The sequence below is a fragment of the Bubalus kerabau genome, chromosome 14 (assembly GCF_029407905.1).
Source record: "Bubalus kerabau isolate K-KA32 ecotype Philippines breed swamp buffalo chromosome 14, PCC_UOA_SB_1v2, whole genome shotgun sequence".
Classification (NCBI taxonomy): domain Eukaryota; kingdom Metazoa; phylum Chordata; class Mammalia; order Artiodactyla; family Bovidae; genus Bubalus; species Bubalus kerabau.
In genome coordinates, this window is record NC_073637.1 from 45,332,802 (window position 1) to 45,353,436 (window position 20,635).

The 20,635-nt window shown below is 37.7% G+C and overlaps 1 protein-coding gene and 1 long non-coding RNA gene across 3 annotated transcripts in view; one reads left to right on the plus strand and one right to left on the minus strand.

Moving 5' to 3' along the window:
- Positions 1–3,337, plus strand: part of LOC129626843 (uncharacterized) — a 30,250-nt gene extending 26,913 nt beyond the window's left edge. For both annotated transcript variants that reach the window (XR_008702241.1, XR_008702242.1), the window contains exon 3: positions 3,242–3,337. This is a non-coding gene — a long non-coding RNA (uncharacterized LOC129626843). The remainder of the gene's footprint in view (positions 1–3,241) is intronic.
- MRPS28 (mitochondrial ribosomal protein S28) overlaps positions 1–20,635 on the minus strand; it is a 102,491-nt gene that overhangs the window by 20,284 nt on the left and 61,572 nt on the right. The gene's annotated exons all lie outside the window — the stretch shown is intronic.

Consider the following 20,635-nt stretch of genomic DNA (forward strand, 5'->3'; position numbering starts at 1 on the left):
TAAGTCTTTCATTATCAATAAGTTTTAATGAGTGTATGCTTATGTTTCTTGAAGGTAAAAAACATATCTGATGAATCGTTCAAGAGTAGTAAATGAACATTCTTTGATTTGACGAGACTGAAGGATGTACAAGAGAGGACTAAGACAGGAGAATTAAGAGCATTACAATCAGGTTCTGACACCTCATTAACAAAGAGAATATTCCTGGTTAATTTCTCTGGGTCTCCAAAAGAGAGTTGATGTTTTTTGCCAAAAGAAAGAGTTGACTAGGTAGGTATCTATGGTTCTGACAAAGTCTATGAATATACAAGTTGAATCTCCATGAACCTTCATGTACACACTAGTTCAATCTCTCATTCAACAATCCTATTTAATTAGGGGTTTCTTAAAGGTACTAGTCTTTACTACTTTTAAAAAAATTTCCTTTCCATTCTCATTCAGATTTTATACAAGCAATTAAAAGCTCACCCAATATGATATTTAAGATAAACAGGGGGAAGGAAGGAACAACAACAAAAAATTCAATATCAATCCTTCAAGATTAAATGTTAACCTTAAAATACAGTTAACATCTAAGGTAATCGTTCTATTTCAGGCAAACCATATGGAAAATCAGGACAGAAAACACTGGCAAGCAAATTATATACTCACTTTTGCTTTCTAATGATTAGATTTAAAACACATGGTCCAAGCATTTCACAATGTAGTATTTATGTTTAAACAAAAACACACTCCAGCTATACACAAAGAGATTGCTAAAATGTAAAACATGTAAGCCATGCACCTTCTATTTTATAACAAAAGCTCATCCCAAATGATCCAGTGGGTTGAGAAGAAGCAACTCAATTAAAAAGATATTTTCTACAACAATTCAGAAACAGACTAGTTTAGTAATTATCCAAAAACGGAAGAGTTCCATTTGAAAAGTTGGTTACAGTTCTAACTTTACATTCACAAACTCTTTTGTGGGATGATGTGAAACAAATTGGTTGTTAAAAACTAGTGCTTGCAAAAGGAATTCTGATGCCCAAGAAAGGAACAGGCTCCATGACCACAAACCTACGCCAGCTCTTCTACCTTTTCAACAGAGTTTGCCAAGATGAGCGTGTTATTAGCCAGGCTTGGCTGGAACAATCCACTGCCCACAAAGTTACTTTAATGTACTGTCTCTATTGAAAATCACAGTAATCCAACAATACATCACGATACTTTCCCATCACTGCCGCAATTCCCACCACAGGCAACACTTTGTCTCCAACAAAGAAGCCTCACATTCTACGTCTGCACAAACCCTGATCCTGCCTAGTCCTGTGTGGCTGCCAAGTGGAACATCTGTGTGCTCGACAGTACACAAAACTGGCTCTTTTCTTTTTTCTTTTTCTTACTTTCTGTTTTCTTCTTTTTTATTTCCTAGACAATAAACTGTGTGATTGCTGGTAAGGAAATGGTCTTTCATTCCCTTCCTCTTCCCTTTTATTTATTAGTTTGTTTGTTTAAAGTGACAAACAACTACATCTGCCATTTACCCTTACTTTAATTCTAAATCCCAAAAGCACATTATTTTAAGTCCAAACCCTGATTCCCTACGCGTTTAGACTTGTGATCATCTGAAGAGTATTGACTTTAAAGATAAAGATCCTTAAAGGTATATTAACAGAAAGAACATATTCAATTCTAAGAATATTCTAGAACTTCATTTATATTTACAGAGTGAAAAAAAAAAACACTAAAAAATGGTAATATACTCATGAGAATAAAAAACTCATAAACTAATGTTCCTTGTAGAAAGTTTACAACAACAGCTATTATTTCCATAAAATATTACATTTTGATGTTTCATGCCAAAGAAAGACTTTTCTATTATGTTTTTCCTACTATATTTCACCTCAAATCAATATTTGGGCTTAAAAAAGTAAAAGAAATTAAGGCACACCAAGAGACAACTGCACAAAGAATATGACTAGGAATTAACTAGAGAAAAATTACATATTATAAACCAACAACTTCTATCTGCTCCCCAAACAAAAGAGAAAAAAAAAATGCTCAATTTCATTAGTCATCAAACAGACACAAATTAAATCTGGATACTTTTGCTATCAATATGACTAATATTTAAAAACAGAGTACACAGGTTTGCCAAGGACTGGAACAGTAGCAATTTTAAATTAGTACTACCTTTCCAGAGAGCAATTTGGAACTATGAGTGTTTATATCAACTGGCCCAGCAACTTCACTTTTTGGATTTTATCTAAAACAAGTGAGAAGACAGGCATCCAGATGTCTACTGTAGCTTTATTTAAAATAGAAACAATTTAGAAACAGATAAATATCCAATTATAGAGGCTCTGTTAAATAAATTATGATACATCTCTCTGAGAAGTACTATACAACCAAGAACAATAAAGTTTAAGGGAATATATAATTCATGGCATAGTTGAAAAAATTTATTTCATAGTTAAGTGAAAATAGCAGGTTATAAAATATGATACGTAATGGCAATCCATTTTTTAAAAAATGTATGCCTGCTTAGGAAAAATAAAAAATGTTAATAGTATTTTCTCATGATGATGTAAAAATAAACTTCTCTATTTTATAATAAACTTGCCTTTAGTTTTAAACCAGAAAAAAGTCCCTGAATTATTTCTTCTTAGAATATATGGCAAATTTTAATTTATTATCATTAAAAAAATGAAGGGTAATTCATTTCTTCTCAAAGATACATTAATATTTTCCCAGGTTTTCAAAACCTGTTCCATTGAAAATCATGTAAAATTTCACATGAAAACAGTATCAAGAAACAGAAGGAATCTGTACAATAATTTCAGATTGAGAATGGAAAAATCTCTTAGATTTATCACTTTAAGTAGAAGTTGGCAATCATACAATTGTAACTCAAAAAGTTTAATGAAGATAGATAGAGCTGACACTGATTTCAGAGCCTGAAAGACCAGTCCATGTGAAATGTATCTCTAATTTTAGTCGATTAAAACAACATAAACAAACAACTATAATTTATGTGTGTCTGCTTATTGACAGAAATGGAATAAATAGAAAATAATGAAGTTTTTTAGTCTTTAATTCAAAGACAATATGGAGAGCGTTTTTTTCCTACCTGTCTTATCTTATACTACAAAACTAGATTAATAAGGAAGTGACCTTCCAGTTTTATTCTAACAAGATAAAAGGAATTTTCTGCTACTTTATATTTAATATGTTTACTCTCCTCTGACATCTTGCACAGGAGCCAGAAAGCTACAAAGAGAAGATCTGTGAGTTCTGAAAGCAGACAAAGTGTGAGCTTTATCCTTTGAGTTGTATCATTCTTTCACTATGACAAACTCTATAAACTAGTTTTATGCTTCAATCACCTGTGTATTTCTTTTGAAAAAAAAATAAAGTTAACTGCTAAAATGGCCATACACAAAAAAAAGTGTTTGGAAAGCAGCTGTTAAAGAAATGAGACAGACAGAGCTGTACTCTATTAATTGACACCAGTTTACTACGTAGTATTTAAAAGCCATCACTGGAAAAGCAATAAAAAGTGTCCTGCTTTGTGATCTGGATTTCCTCTCACTGGACACAGAGTTCATGTGATGTTTCTAAAGTATTATTATTCTATATGCTAACTTGTCCATCCATTCTTTCCGTTTGATATGACCAAATATGTTCATAAGTAAAATTAAAGTTCATAAGTAAACTTATGTTCACTAATATATGCTCAAATACATTCAGAAGTAAAATTAACCCCATGCATTGGAAGTATGGCGTCTTAACTCCTGGCCGCCAGGGAAGTCCCAGTCAGTGCTCTTTTTACCAAGTTATCGTGTCAAGAGAAGTAGACTGATTGAATGCTGAAATTGTAGGACCCCTTATGGTTGTAGTCTCAGCAGTAACAGCATCAGATCAAAGATACCTTACTTGTTGCCAGTGTTTTCCCTCCCCTCAAGACACCTGCAAAGTCCATTTGTTATAGCACAAGTTAGATCCAAACCACATGTTTGACATGAGAATTTATAGATAACTGGACAATGATCTTCTTTTTTTCTTTTTGCAAATCTGTCAAAAAGGCACAGCAGACTGTCAAGTTCTAACCTGACATCCAAAGAAGCTGAACTAACAGATATAAATGGGTTTTCTGTTCAGGGAATTATGATTTGACCACATAAACAAATGAAAAAGAAACAAAATTAATCTTTACATACATTTGAGACTATTAAGTGAAACCAAACATTTAACATAAAATCCATGAGTGGGCATTCTCTGCCTGTGGGAAAGGGGAGGAGGGTGGCAAGATGTCTGTAGTGACTATTACTTCCGCTTCTAGTTTCTATTGATAGGCACTAGCAATCATAGTTTTTGACATTTATTGAAAGATTAGGGCAGAGTTTCTCTATGAATTTCTTAAGACTGGATTCAGCCACCTGGTTTCATGAATGATTTTCATCCTTCCCTTCAGGATGATTTTGCTTACACTGGAATAAAATACCTTTTGTGGTCACACCACATTCTTACACATTTCAAAGTGGGTCAAAACTCCTTTGACAAAGTCATTGCTCGCTGAGGGGCTTATTGATTCCTAAAGTCTCATCACAATACAGTCAAGCAATCAAATATCATCCAAGTCATCAATCGGCCATTTATCATTCTGTTAATCTTTTAACACTTTGCCTGCATGATAATTTAATTTATTTATTAAATTTTTATTGGAGGTTAGTTCATTTACAATGTTGTGTTAGTGCCAGGTGTACAGCAAAATGAATCAGTTATACATACACATGGACCCACACTCTCTCTTTTTCTCTTTTTTTATTTCAAGATTCTTTTCCCATATAGGCCATTATTGAGTACTGAGTGATTTTGAGTACATGTTGATTTTGAAGGAGAATGTATACCTAGTCAGAGTTGCCTAAAATATACATAATTCCTTGCCTTTTTTAGGTCACTGAGAATAGAACTGCATCTAAAATTTTACTGTACAAGCAATGTTATAATAAGAGGTAAAACTTAAAGAAAAAAAAGCCCAGCATGGTCTCAGTCATCATTAAGATGACTTGGTACTTGCCTCAATTTCCCATTTAGTTTTTATAAGTAAACCACTTCTGATCTCCTCTTAGCTGAGAAACCAAAAAAAAATCTTACTAAGAAATTACAGGTTAATGAAGGTTGGTGAAGCTCTTTACAAGCGTTGGAATTATACAAACATTCATTTGGAGTAAGCACTTGAAGTAGCTGAGGGATGTGTTAAAGGCTGATTTCTGGGCCTCATCCCCAGATGTTCTGCTTCTTTACATTCGGGGTAAAATTAAGGGATTACCTATTGAGCAGAAAATATCTAATAAGAAGATACCAGGTTTTAACACAGAAGTTCTGTGGCCACTGTTTTCAGAATTCCACATTATTTTCAGGTTCTCTGCTTTGTTCTGAAGAGCTATCATTATCGGAGTCTTATTCTAAATAAGTGATTTTTAAAGCTTTTCTTATAAATTTTGCTTTTGAAATCAGTATTGTAGGATGGGGTGCATACTATAAATTTGAAAAGAACAACAGGCAAATGATTAAGAAGCCCTGACTTTATTTCACAGCCCAAGAAACTACACAGCAGAACTATATCCTTCTACTTTTCTGTATATTTATTCTATTAATTTTTAAATAAATTTATTTTTTAATTGAAGGATAATTGCTTTCCAGAATTTTGTTGTTTTCTGTCAAACGTCAACATGAATCAGCCACAGGTATACATATGTCCCCTCACTGTGTTATTTTTGAAAGTTTGATATTGAAATTCCAACTACAAATCTTAATTTATCTACTTACAAAATAATTGTGATATATAGTGGAACTATACCTAACTTTGTTCTGTATTTTCCGAGTCTCCTGTAAATGTGTTATCATACTTTCACAATTTAAAAAAATAAAAAAAAAACAAAGAGAAAAAAGAAAAAAAAGAAACTATACAGCAGAATCTTTCTTTTTTCACCATCTCTAAAGGTGGCGTGTAGCTTTCCCACAGTATCGGGTTGCTAGTCTAGGTACAAGCACAACCTAGGTGATAATTCACTCAGATTTAAACTACTTTTTTCAAGGCCAACTTTCCCCAACAATGCATCATCTACATTTTAAATGGTAGGTGAAATTCTACCACCACTCTCAAAAAAAGGGACAAGGAGGTGTATTGTACTGGACAAAAGAAATGGAGGAACCTATTGACAGTACAAACAATCTATAGCACCCCTGGCTAGAAAGATTTGTTCAAAGTTTTCTCACACGAGAAAAATGCAATGAAGCATGTAACACTGATTATATTTCATGATTTTTTGGACCTACGTGTTGAAATACCTGAAAAGAAACCATCATTTGTGAATATGCATAATCCCTTTTCCCCTACTGATAGAGAAATCAGTGATATAATCCTATGCTTAAATATAAAATTCAAATGTTAGATTAGCAGGACATTAGAAAAATAAGTGTCTTTAAAAAAAGTAAGACATATAATCAATCGCTGGTTGCTGCTTTATAAATTTAATCATTTGGAGAAATGTATGAAAAGCTCAACTATTCCAGCCCTTCCTCAATTCCAAATGTGGGAATGTAACATCTTGATCTATTTGCTCCCTCTGAAAGATGCTTTAAATGGCACAAAGATACAACTATTATTCTCCACATCCTTGCGTTTGTATAATTTTTAAAAAAAATTTTAATTGACGTATAGTTGATTTACAATATATTAGTTTCAGGTGTACAGCAAAGTGATTCAGTTTTATATATACATGTATTCAGCTATATATATATATATTTAGTTAATATATACATTTAGTTATATATGTATATATATCTTCTTTTTTAGATTCTTTTCCATTATAAGTTATTACAATATATTGAATTGAGTTCCCTGTGCTATACAGTAGGCCCTTGTTGTTGTGTTTGTACAATCTCAAACCCAGAGATGTTCAATACTCACACTAAGCTCACACTAAGTTCCCCACACTAAGCCATTACTGATTAAGAAAGGCACCTGCAGAACAGAACAAACTAAATATAGTATAAAATTTACCTTATTGAGGCTCTGAGAAGTCACCAAGTCAAACCTCCTGCCCTTGGTCCTCCTAAATCAAAAGAATGTATACAGCCATTCTAAATCAACAGGAGCCTGAAATACAGCTCCTCCAAGATTTTAGGTTCTATTTTTTTCTTTAAAGTCAAAATTAGCTGGCATTAACTAATGAGCCAAAAATGAATTTGAGAAGTTTGGTTTCAAATGTTGAAAAGTTAAGTTCAGTGTTACTTGCAAAAGAAGGAGAAAACTGTCAACAATTTATTCAGATCTAAAGAGAAGATAGATATATCTTCCATTATACCATCCGCCACAGGAATTTATAACGAGTATTGGACAGCAGGGCAAAAGGGATTAAGGTGAAAAATGTATTTCACGTTCATGCTCATGCTAATTACTTTGACCACTGCTATGGAAGAAGGAAAAGCGTAGTATGTGCATTTAACTTGGATTAATATGGTCAGATGGCAAGAAAATTTGTTAAAGAGGTTAGTAAGTAAGCTACATCAGATAAAGCACCTGGAGGTCTGAGACTCGACCTAAGACTCTCTAGTGCACACAGAATTTCTTACTGAGGGGACAAGATGTCTGACAATGGTGACCTTAAAACCTGGGGGTAACACATGCCGGGTGCAACTAAGTCTGCACACCCAGAGAAGCCTGAGAAGATCCTGCATGCTGCAACCAAGAACTGCTGCTGCTGCTGCTAAGTCGCTTCAGTCGTGTCCGACTCTGTGCGACCCCATAGACGGCAGCCCACCAGGCTCCCCCGTCCCTGGGGTTCTCCAGGCAAGAACACTGGAGTGGGTTGCCATTTCCTTCTCCAATGCATGAAAGTGAAAAGTGAAAGTGAAGTCGCTCAGTCGTGTCCGACTCTTAGCGACCCCATGGACTGCAGCCTACCAGGCAAGAGTACTGGAGTGGGTTGCCATTGCCTTCTCCAACTAAGACCTGAGACACAGTCAAATAAACAAACAAGTATTTAAAAAAATTTTATCCGGGTAAAAATGAGAACATTTTGATTTTCTAATCCCATAGAGAAGTGGGTAAGGAGATGATGATAGAGATTACACTTACTCCCCTGGCCAGGCCAGGCTGCACCTAAGGAAGCAATACACTTGGAAGATGGGTAAAGGTAAGGTCACAATTTCAAGACAGCCATACATTTTCAATAGCATAAACTGTGCTTTGCAGCTACCTCAGGATGGCTTGGGTTCAAGAACTGATTCTGCTCAAAGTAAAGGCATGACATTTCTGGGATTTTGAAGATGAGTCTCAAAACGCCAGAATTATCCCCAAATTTCTGGCTAAACGACCAATTCCAGGCAATGTTTGTATCCATCTGGTCCTGTGACACTAGTTTCTTTCATAACATTTCTGTGAACAAAGCCGAGAGGACCAGCACTTCTAGGCCTGGAGTCACAGTTGTTATGGGTCAATGTGAATTTATCCAACCATTCTCAAGAATACCAGTGTATTCACTGACTTCATCAAAACTCATCTCTGTGCAATACCAGACCACTATTTGTACGCTTTTATCATCTAAAGTTAATTGAGCTGGTCTTAAGATTGTTTTTAAAATACTTTAAAAATTAGTATTTTTAAAGTTTCTAACAAGTCATTGTAACTATGGCTAACCTAAGATAAAACCTCATTTTTTTGAGGTCTATAGATAAAAGGAATTTTTAATATGTGGACCTACTTTTGAATAAAATAAACAGTTGTATATGTCCCTGTCCTAAATAACTCAGGAAGGGTAGATTGTGAGGGAAATAAAAGGCTAGCAAGAAACTCAATTAAAACTACTTCACTCTCTTTCCATTAATTATCTATATTTTTAGAGGAATCAATAGCCCTATTCCATTTGAATTGGCCAAGATCTAAGATTAAAAGACCCAACCCAGCCCCTGCCAATTGTCTTTTTCATACTTCTGTTAAATTTTGTTGTTAATACCAAGTGCTATTTCCCCAGCTGTGAAGTCAGGCTAGCAGCTGCCATAGCAAACCATGCCAACCAACACTACAACAATATATAAAGACAGCTGCCTTGCCTGTCTTTACAGATGAAAGAAGAGTGCTAAAGGCCTAGAAAAGTCTCTGGTACTGGCAATGGCGGTGCAGGCAGCTGCCTGCCCATCATACTGCTGTAGAGTGTGCTATGCGACAACAGCTACAAGAGACCAAGAAAGGATGAATACTACTAATTTCTACCAATGGCACGTCCTATTTCCAAATTGTTTTCTCTTTGGGATATTAAATGGTTTTCGATATTTAAAATTTTAGATTCTTCACCATTCTATGCACAGAGGCAAAACTTCACTATTACATAAGCAGTACTGATTTCTATTTTAATTTTAATAAATTAAGCAATAAAAAATCTTACAGATTTGTATACAAAAATTTAAGAGTTACAAACAGTAATAGATTTTTCTAACATAAACACTGTTATAAAGCTTCAAAATAATCTGATAATCATCCCAGGGTACAATTGACTTTGAGATTGACAATAATTTGATGGGAACTACCATTTATTAGAGTGTTTCTGTTTCATTAAAATGGTCCACTTTGTATACATTTCATATGGATTAAAATCTACATAGAGTTTACAAACAGATCTGATATTTAGATTTCTTTTTTAGAAGACATGTTTACTTTAATAAAAATATTGCATACCATACTTGATCAGGATGCCTGCAATTTACTTTGAAATATTTAAAATTATACTTACATACATTTCAGAGGATGGTCAACTGTAGTCATTAAAAAAAACCCAAAAAACCCATATTCTAAAGGTAGCCCCTATAAGTGCCTCTAACATCTGTATTTCAGAGGGCAACTGACCTTTTGCTAATCACCATACTGTCAGAAGAGGTTTTGCTGGTGAATATAGAGGCCTATTGGAGAAGGAAATGGCAACCTACTCCGGTAATCTCACCTGGAGAATTCCATGAACAGAGGAGCCTGGCAGGCTATACAGTCCATGGGGTTGCAAAGAGTCAGGCATAACTGAGCAACTAACAGTCACATAGAGGCCTATAACCAGCATGATGAATATTAAAATGGGGTCCCATTTGGGAAATAAAAAGCACATGTATACCTGTGGCGGATTCATTTTAATATTTGGCAAAACTAATACAATTATGTAAAGTTTAAAAAATAAAATAAAATTAAAATAAATAAATAAAAATAAAAAAAAAAGAAAAGAAAAGAAATATGGGCTGAATAAATAGTATTTTATCAACTTGTGCCATTGTTTCATGAGAAGAGCCTAGGGATCAAGTGGGCATAGATGCTTTCCTGATGGACCATGTCCTCCTTTAAATCCAACATTCCTTCATCAGTCTGAATCGTGGAAGACTCTACTTGCCTGTTGCTCATATGAAGGAGGCAGAATTTCCCTTGCAGTACCCCCTTTTCTGCAAGATGTTGGTCAGAGCCGCTGTGAGGTCTCAGAAGAGGGATTTCCTCCTATTCCAAGTACAGTTTTCCTCCTATTTCGAGCACTCCTTTGTGCCTTGTTAATACTTAAGCAACAAATTTCTATGTGTGTCTTCAGGTGCAGCAGAATCAGGTCTGAGATTTGCTTTCATTATAACTTGACAATGATGTTGTAAGAAGTATCTTAGTCTTCACCTACTTCAAATTTCTTTGGAGGTTATCATTGTCTACAAAAGGAGCCCAAGAGCAGGGCATAACCACACTTACTTAGGTCAATGTAGAAGAGCAGTAAGATATGTATACTTTAAATTAATCCTATTTAAAGCTACAATTTTGTCAAACACAAAACTGCAAATCAACTAATACTATCAAGGGGTGTTTATCAATAATACAGATTGGTCAGCATACGAACATGTGACTTCATACAAAATATATAACAAGTTTCAACAAAACTAGTACATAATTTTTGAAAGTCCTGGCACCCTGGTCACATGGAAAGCCATTCAGAGACCTTTTATCATATTAGAGAAAAATATACATATATAACCATGCAAAGAGAACAACTAGAGGGATGTTGGAAAGAAGCTTAACCAAAAGGCAGTGCGTTTATAAATTTACTTTTCTAAAATCCCTCAGCAAGAGAACTGAGGATAAATAATGCTGAAACAAACCTAAGTAGGGAACTTAGTATATAATAGAGAAAGCATTTTAATCTTGTACGAAAAAGGAAGAATCATTCAATAAATTGTATTGTACAAAAATGGGAAACATCTTTTTGACCTCAAGGTAGGAAAGATACACAGAATACAATTATGACAGCTGGATAAAAAATTACCCTAGAACAGTGGCTTCAAGTAACAACAATCATTTACTATGCTCAAGAATCTGAAGTGTGGCCAGGACTCAGCAAGGACAGATCATCTCTGCTCCACATGTCTGCTGGGGTGGCTGGGCTGGGACCGGAGGATCCATCTCCAAAAAGGCTCACTCACAAAGCTGTGAGGTGAGAACTGGCTGCTAGTTGCTGTCCACATGTAACATCCTACCCGGCTTGGGCTTCCTCACAGGATGGGGGTTTTACTTCAAAAATATCCCATGAAATAGGAATTACATGTTACCGGTTTCTTAAACCCTGGGCCCCCCAAACTGCCACAATGTCACCTCTGTTCAGTCTATTGTTCAAAGAATCATATGGCTCAGATTCAAGAAGAGGTACAGACCCATCCTTGATGGGACGAATGTGAATAGAATTTGAAGGCTGTGTTTTAAGACTTAACAATAGCCATTCCTGAAGGAAAAGTTGGGCAGAGTAGACTACACCAAAATTTAAAATCTTTGCATGATAAGTCACTGTGGAAAAGGTACAAGGTAAAACATAAAGACAGTTTGAAAAGAGGCAATTTGTAACATTTACAAGAAAGAATATATAGAAAATATTATATACATATATATATATATACACACACACACACGCATCAGTCGGAAAAAGAAAAAAACAGCAAACAGAGAAACAGATGAAGAATATGAACAGTCAGTTCATAGGAGGGAAAACCTAACTGGATACTATATGAAAAAGAGGCTCAAAATCATTTTATAGTGATAAGGAAAAACCAAATAAAAATACATCACCTATTAGACTGTCAAAGTCTTTAAGACTTAAAATACCCAAATTTTGATGAATATGAGGGAAAATGGCAACCAGCATAAACTTTGAGTTTTAAATGGAAAAATGATGTTAGCAATTTGGAAGTATTTAATAAAACAGAAAAAAAAATATATATATATATAGTTTTTAACCAATTAAGCTTTCAAGATGATATAAGGAAACAAATACATATGGAGACATAAAGAAGAATGCTAATGCTCATAATATTCATAATAGTTAAAAACTAGAAACCAACTCAAGTTTCATCAATAGGGAAAAGTATAAACTGCTGCTGGGAGGGCAAGGATTATATTTCCCAGCACCTTTTTGTTGAGGTGGAGTCATGTGACCAATAGAATATTAGCAGAAATGAGGTTGGTCACACAAAGACCAAGGAACTTAATTTTAAGCAGTGGGAATGCCTTTCACAGTCTCCCTTTTCCATCAGTTTGATCCATACGAGCACTGTGACCTTGGAAATGTGCTGAAAATGGTGGAGCCATAAAGTGGAAGGAGTCTGGGTATTTACCTCACCAGCCATCACCCAGGAACAGTGAGTGACATGGCAGTGTTACACGAGTGAGAAATAGTTGTAAGCCATTAGAATTTTGCAGCTTGCTTTAGCTAGCTTTACCTGAATAAATTTAATATATTGAATGACTTCAAAAATTTCAAAACTATATAGAAAGAAACTCTACAGTCTAAAAAGTGGGAGAGAACAAAAGAAAAAGTCCACACAAACAATTCTTTTCTAATCAGAAGAAAAACAGCTAACATTTCCTGAGCACTGAGCATGTGCTTTGGGGCTTCCCTAGTGGCTCAGCTGGTAAAGAATCTGCCTGCAATGCGGCAGACCTGGGTTCGACCTCTGGGTTGGGAAGATCCCCTGGAGAAGGGAATGGCTACCCACTCTAGTATTCTGGCCTGGAGAATTCCATGGACTATATAGTCCATGGGGTCGCAAAGAGTCGGACATGACAAAGCAACTTTCACAGTATGTTTTAGGCTCACACTGGATAGCTGTCATTGATAACAGCTAACGTTTCCTGAGCACTTAATATGTGCTAAGTACAATATTTTTAATGTTAACTCAGTATGTCCTTCAAACAATACTGTAAGGTACATTATAAAGCCCTAATTTAAAATGAGAGTCAAAGAGATTAGTGAGAAATCTTCCTAACACTACTAAATCTGTGTTAGGAACCCATCCAAAAAGGTCTAACACGATTTCAAGAGCAAATTTTGCTTATCCAAGGTTCTTAAAATGGAAATCTAAAAAATCTTTTTGACATCAATGCTCAATTTTAAATATCAATTCCATGGCTTAATACTGTCTAAATATTTCATGAACCCATTCTTGCCTTACATATCCAATCAGTTGAGTTCAGTTCAGTCACTCAGTCGTGTCTGAGTCTTTGCGACCCCATGGACTGCAGCACGCCAGGCTTCCCTGTCCATCACCAACTCCCGGAGTTTACTCAAACTCATGTCCATTGAGTCGGTGATGCCATCCAACCATCTCATCCTCTGTCGCCCCCTTCTCCTCCCGCCTTCAATCTTTTCCAGCATCAGGGTCTTTTTCAATGAGTCAGTTCTTTGCATCATGGCCAAAGTATTGGAGTTTCAGCTTCAACATCAGTCCTTCCAGTGAACACTCAGGACTCATCTCCTTTAGAATGGACTGGTTGGATCTCTTTGCAGTCCAAGAGTCCTTGACTCTTGAGAGTCAAGAGTCTTCAACACCACAGTTTAAAAGCATTAATTCTTCGGTGCTCAGCTTTCTTTACAGTCCAACTCTCACATCCATACATGACCACAGGAAAAACCATAGCCTTGATTAGACGGACCTCTGTTGGCAAAGTAATGTCTCTACTTTTTAATATGCTGTCTAGCTTAGTCATAGCTTTTCTTCCAAGAAGCAAGCAACTTTTAATTTCATGGCTGCAGTCACCATCTGCAGTGATTTTGGAGCCAAAAAAAAAAAAGTCTGACACTGTTTCCACTGCTTCCCCATCTACTTCCCATGAAGTGATGGGACCAGATGCCATGATCTTCGTTTTCTGAATGTTGAGCTTTAAGCCAACTTTTTCACCCTCCTCTTTCACTTTCATCAAGAGGCTTTTTAGTTCCTCTTCACTTTCTGCCATAAGGGTGGTGTCATCTGCATATCTGAGGTTATTGATATTTCTCCCGGCAATCTTGATTCCAGCTTGTGCTTCATCCAGCCCAGCGTTTCTCATGATGTACTCTGCATATAAGTTAAATAAGCAGGGTGACAATATACAGCCTTGACGTACTCCTTTTCCTATTTGGAATCAGTCTGCTGTTCCATGTCCAGTTATAACTGTTGCTTCCTAAACTGCACATACCATTGCCCAAAGTTAAATCATTAAGTCAAAGTTAAATCACATCTTAACTATAGCAGTCATCTGGTACCTCTCTTCTGGGCTCATCTCACCCTTTTCTCCACCTAGAAAAAACTTAGAAAATTCTACGACAATAGTCATGTTTTGATACACTACACTGTGGCATTCTTGGATTGCTCTCTTAATATGTGTTTGCTTGAAGGGAAGAAGGAATAGATATTGGAACATAAGCTCCTTCCTACTACTGAAAATACAAACAATACTCCTTGCCAAAAGAGTTTAACTTTTTTTTTTTTAGCTGAAATCCAATTTAATATTCACTTGGAGGTTCAAAATCTTATAGGAAGAGAACCAATTTGCCAAAATTATAGCTAGCTTTTGAAAATATCATTCAGTCCTTCTCTGTTCAAGATATCCTACTTGGGAAACAAATCCTCAGACTGCAACACACGGTTATATTTCCAAGGGTCATTTGCGAGTGGTATGATTCATTTTCTTCTTTCTTTGTTTTTACATAATTTCTAAAATTTCCAGTTAGTTTTAAAGAAAAAAATATATCAGCAAGTTTGATCCTAGTTGTAGGTTTTTCACGCGTGTGTGTTAAGTCGTTTCAGTCGTGTCCAACTCTTTGCACCTACAGACTGCAGCCCGCCAGACTTCTCTGTCCATGGGACTCAACAGGCAAGAATGCTAGAATGGGTTGCCATGCCCTCCTGCAGGGGATATTCCCAACCCAGGGATCAAACCTGCATCTCTGGCGACTTCTGCATTGTAGGTGGATTCTTTACTGCTGAGCCACCGGGGAAGCCCTGTCGGTTTTTCACAGATGTCTGTATTAAGCTGAAAAAGTTCCCTTCTATACCTAGCTTGCTGAATGTTTACTATTGAATGTGTGTTGAATTTTGTCAAATGCTCTATGGCTGATTATATTATTCTAAGAACATGATAAATTACACTGATTGTGCAAAGCTTACATTCCCGGAGAAAAAAACTACGCTTGGGTCAAGACTCCTTTAAAAAGTTATTTTTGGATTGTTAGCATTTTAAGGATTTTTACATCCAAATTCATGAGATATTGTCTGCAGTTCTCTTTTCTTGGGACACTTTGGTCTAGTTTTGGTAGTCTATGTGCATGCATGCTCAGTCTCTCACTCTTGTCCAACTCTTTGTGACCCCCATGGACTGTAACTTGCCAAGATCCTTTGTCTGTGGACTTTTTCAGGCAAGAATACTGGAGTGGGTTGCATTTCCTACTTCAGGGGATCTTTCTGACCCAGGGATTGAACCCATACCTCCTGCATCTCCTGCACTGGCCAAGCAGATTCTTTAACATTAGTGCCACTTGGGAAGCCCTTCTATTCTGATCATTATGCGGTGGTGGAGAGTGGGCCACCCCAAGGAGATCTCTCGGCTAGTTTCATGAGTGTGTGACCAGTGCAGTCACTCAGCGCCTCATGCACAGAGAGGCCTGTGTTTGGGGTCATGCTTTATGGTCCTTGACTTGAAAATTTTAATAAATTGACCTTTGCATTTGTATTTTTAAGTGAAATACAATGAAACAATGGTGTATGCACTCAAGGCTTCAAGCCTTGACTTGCGTGTAGTCTTGCCTTCCTAGGGCAGGGTCTCAGCTCCCCTCCTCCATGCCATGATCAGTGAGGAAAAGCCCACGCTCCACTGTCACCCTCCACCCACAGTGCGGGGCCTGTGCACGAGTCCAGGAGCCCCTCACTCATCTGCAATCCAGGTTCCCCTGGGCACCCTGGCATACAGGTAGCAATCCTTTGGGGTTGTCCAAAGGATTAGGGTTGTGGGACCACAGGAAGGGAAGATTAATTTCCCTGCTCCTGATTTGGGCATCACACTTTCAGTCTGTACTGAATCTCGCAAATTTTGCGGCCAGCCCGAGCAGATCCTGACAAGTCTGAATCAGTCATGGTGGTCTCTTCCACCAATTCTGCTTCATATCTTGGCATATGTTGAAATTCCAGCCAATAAAGAAGGAGGGATATTTGCAGGGGAACTTTTGGGAACGTTTTCTTACTCTTAAAAGAGACCTAAGAGACTCCCTTTTGCATGTGTAATCTGTCAGTTCTGGACGTGATACTCGTACTGTCACCACTATTTACGATCATAAAGAGACCAGCCTGAGTACAAACCTGTATGGAGGGGAGAGCTAGTTAGACTACAGAACGATAAAGGGGAGGACCCGGGGCACTTACCACAACTAAATCACAACTGTCCTACTTCTGGATTCCTTGTGATGTTAGTTAATATATTTCCTTACTGTTTAAGACAGAATGGCACTTTCTGTTAATTGCAGCTGAAGCATTCTAAGTGCTGAAGACATTTTGATATATAAGTTACTACAGCTTTGATAGCAATACAGACCTCTTAGAACCTATTTTATCAACTGTGAAAAATAACTACCTATTCCTCCGAGTGAATTCTATGCATTACACTGCTCATATTTTAAACTAAACCATTCAAAAACATGCCCTTTCAAAACTTGCTAGAATATTCTCAGTGGTTTCTAGATCACCGTTAACTAGATAGAAAAATATTTACTCCTATAGATTCAGGTGACTCATCATGATAGATTTAACATGGTATATTAGAAAGAAGCCAACTTTCATTAAATCTATTTTCTTTCTCTTCCTATCTTGGCCTTCTAAAATCAAGCTCATCATCAGTGAAAAGTGAAAGTGTCAGTCACTCAGTCGTGTCTGACTCTTTGTGACCCCATGCACTATAGCCCTCCAGGTTCCTCTGTCCATGGAATTCTCCAGGCAAGAATACTGGATCGAACCCAGGTCCCCTGCATTGTAGACAGGTTCTTTACTGTCTGAGCCACCAGGGAAGTCCAAGCTGGCTACCACAGAAACAGAGAATAGGACCATATTTCCACTGAAACTAGATATGTCACTGTATTCTATCCGGTAAGAGAATGACACAAGCTTTTGGGCAGAGGTAGAAATGTTCTTCCTATGGAGCATTCCAGTACCAAGATCCAAATGGTCTGGAATTTCATCTCCACATAGCAAATCCATCATCAAGGAAAGCATCCCAACAGAGGCATCCCTGTTCTCCTACTCCACACATCTGGGTCCTCCATACAAGGAAGGGTTCCACACCCTCAACAGAGTTCCCTTTTTTCCCAGGAGCAGTTTCTCTGCTACAGGGAGCCAGCTGTTCGATACAATAGATGGTTAGGTGTCTTCTGAGAGCTGCCTGGGTCTGCACAGCAAATGGTCTATTCATGGACAAACATAAAAAGAAGACAGCATGCTGACATTCACAATTGGAGAAACGATAAATCTGTGTTAGGTAAAGCATCTGAGCTTTAGGGACAGAAATCTCATCAGATTTCGGGGAAAAAAAATCATAACTGACTGCAAAATCCCCAAACCAGTTAAAACACATGATTACAGCTTTCTTAGAGATAACTTTTGGTGGTGAGAAAACGAATTAAACATTCCTTGGAAGCCACGGGGCTGAAGTCAGTGCGCTGACTAAGGGAGCAGCTGTCAGTGCAGAGTGGGTTTCTGTCCTAGTCCTGTTCTGACCTCAGACTCGAGCCTGAGAACCTGTCAGAAAGGTGCTCTCACAGTGCAAGACATCGAGCAGCAGCTGCCTGCGCTCTGCAGGCTGCAGCCGCTGTCTCTCGATTAAAAAAAAAACAACACACCACCACTCTGCTTGCATACTGCATGACACACGGGGTGTGCGTAAGTTCTCGTGCTACCACAGAGGACAGTGAGGATTCGACTCCATTACTATGAATACACTCCTGTCCCGCAACAAAAATGACTCTACTACCGTCACACACAGGAACACGGTCATCTCAACAGGCTAGCAAAAGCAGCCAGACACAAAAACCACCCCCTCCACTGGTTCCATTTAAACAAATGCAAAACCCAGCCAAATTCACCTCTGGTATTAGATGTCAGGAGAGGCCTGACCTTTTTGCACAGGGAGAGGAGAGGAGGAGAGGACTGGTGGGGTGGGGGAGGGGGAAAATGTGAGGCACTTGAGGTACTAGTATTAATAGTTTCCTATTCCTTAAACTGGGCTTCCCCGGTGGCTCAGACAGTAAAGAATCTGCCTGCAATACAGGAGACGTGGGTTCAATCCCTGGGTTGGGAAGATCCCCTGGAGAAGGGCATTGCAACCCACTCCAGTATTCTTGCCTGGAGAATTCCATGGATAGAGGAGCCTGGCAGGTTGCAGTCATGGAGTTGCAAAGAGTTGGACACGACTGAGCGACTAAGCATAGCATAGCAAATTCCTTAAACTGGGTAGTGGTTACATATGTATGTTCACTTTGGGATAAGTTATTGAGCTGTACACTTAGGATTGGTATACTTTTCTTTAGGAATGGTATTCTTCAATTAAAATATTGAAAAAAGAAAAAAAAAGATTAAATGCCAAACACAACAAAACTCATAACCACTCTGACCAAGCAAGCTACCAACCCCGAATTAGGCAGCAGTTCTCAGCCAGGGTTTCCCACGTGGTTTCCAGACATGGAGTGTGACATTAGATATGGCTAGGATCTCAGCTGGGGCTGTCACCCAGGATACCTACCTCTGGCCTCTCCATGTGATCTGGGGTCCCTCACAGCATAGTGGCTAAATTCCAAAGCAGAAAGTGAGGTAGGATCACCTTATGACCTAGCCTCAGAAGTCAGGTCACTTCCTCAGTCATTTCCATGGCCTCCTATTTGTGAGAAGTGAATACTGTAAGGCAAGCCTGTATTCAAAAGGAATGGAACTGGATTCCACCTCAGGTGGGAGGAGCATCAGAGAGTCTGTGGATATGTTTTAAAAATCACCACAGCCCAGTGATGACCACAGATTATTTCCATTCCATGCCCAACATCTCCACAAGTCTCATTTATAAAAATAGCACCAGGCTGAGGCTCAAAGTCCAAGGTTTCGTCATCTAGGTCAAGCCCAGGTGCAGATGAGATGCCGCCATCAGGGCTTCATGGGAGCAGAGTCTTTATAATAGGTCCTCTTGACATGAAGCCCTGTAAACAAACAAACAAAGTGCACACCCTATACACAAACACCCAGCACACAGTGGTGGGACAAGCAGAAGGTAACTGCTCTAAAGCCCCTGTTCTAAAAAGAGGGGAAACAGGAAGCACATAGCAGATTGTAACAACTCTGAAATCCAGTCAATGTTGCCAGTTGCTTGATTAGGGCTTAGTCTCACTATCTGGGAATATCTCTCAAGGGCTCTTCTCTGCCCTCTGCATTCTTGGTTGCTCTGAATTATTTTTCCTTTTTCAAAAAATCCAGCCTGCATTTGCAGAAGAATGGTAGTTTTCTCAGCCTGGCACCTCCCCTTAGAAATCCGAGTCCAAATACCTCTTCATTTTAGCCAGTCTACGTTCCTTTTAGTCAAAGCCAGCAGAGACTCCTCCAATACAATTCTCTTAAAAATTCTGGGAGTTTCCTGTGAGTCATTCTAGAAGTCACTCCATTAGATCAAAGCAAAGACACACCACAAATGTTGTTGAGATAGACCTTCTTTTACTTTAAAACTGCTATAGAATAATGTCCTTAAGAATATTAGAAGCTCTATCTAATCTATTTAATGAAAGAAGATAAGTGAGGCACAGCCATAAGATTTGAAGAGAACCTTTTGTTTGTTTAAAAGGGTCTAGAAGATACCGCCTTATTAAATCATTCTGAGGTCTTGATAAAGGGTTTTATAGTGATGTGCTGACTTCATCTTTAGACCATGTTTCTGTGAAAACACCCTTAGATTTCACCTTTGCCCATAAACCATTTCTTAATTTGAGAATCATCTACTATCTGGAGAGGCTAAGAATGAAAAAATAAATTTATTTTTTGAACCCAGCAAGTCCTGGCTGATTTATAGTTTGCATCTTGTATTTTAGTTTATTTCTCCTCTCTCGTCATTTTATTACAAAGGGGAGAAGAAGCCAAGGGGTTACCTTTAACCTCTGTCTGGAAAGTTCTTTAGCTAGATCATCTAGTTCCTTAGGTACATTTTCAATTTTCCATATTATTGTGATTATGTTGCTAAATTTCCTCCACTTTACATTAAAGATCCCTTTCCTTCAACTTCTGCTAACATCTAAGCCCTCACTGATAGTTTCTG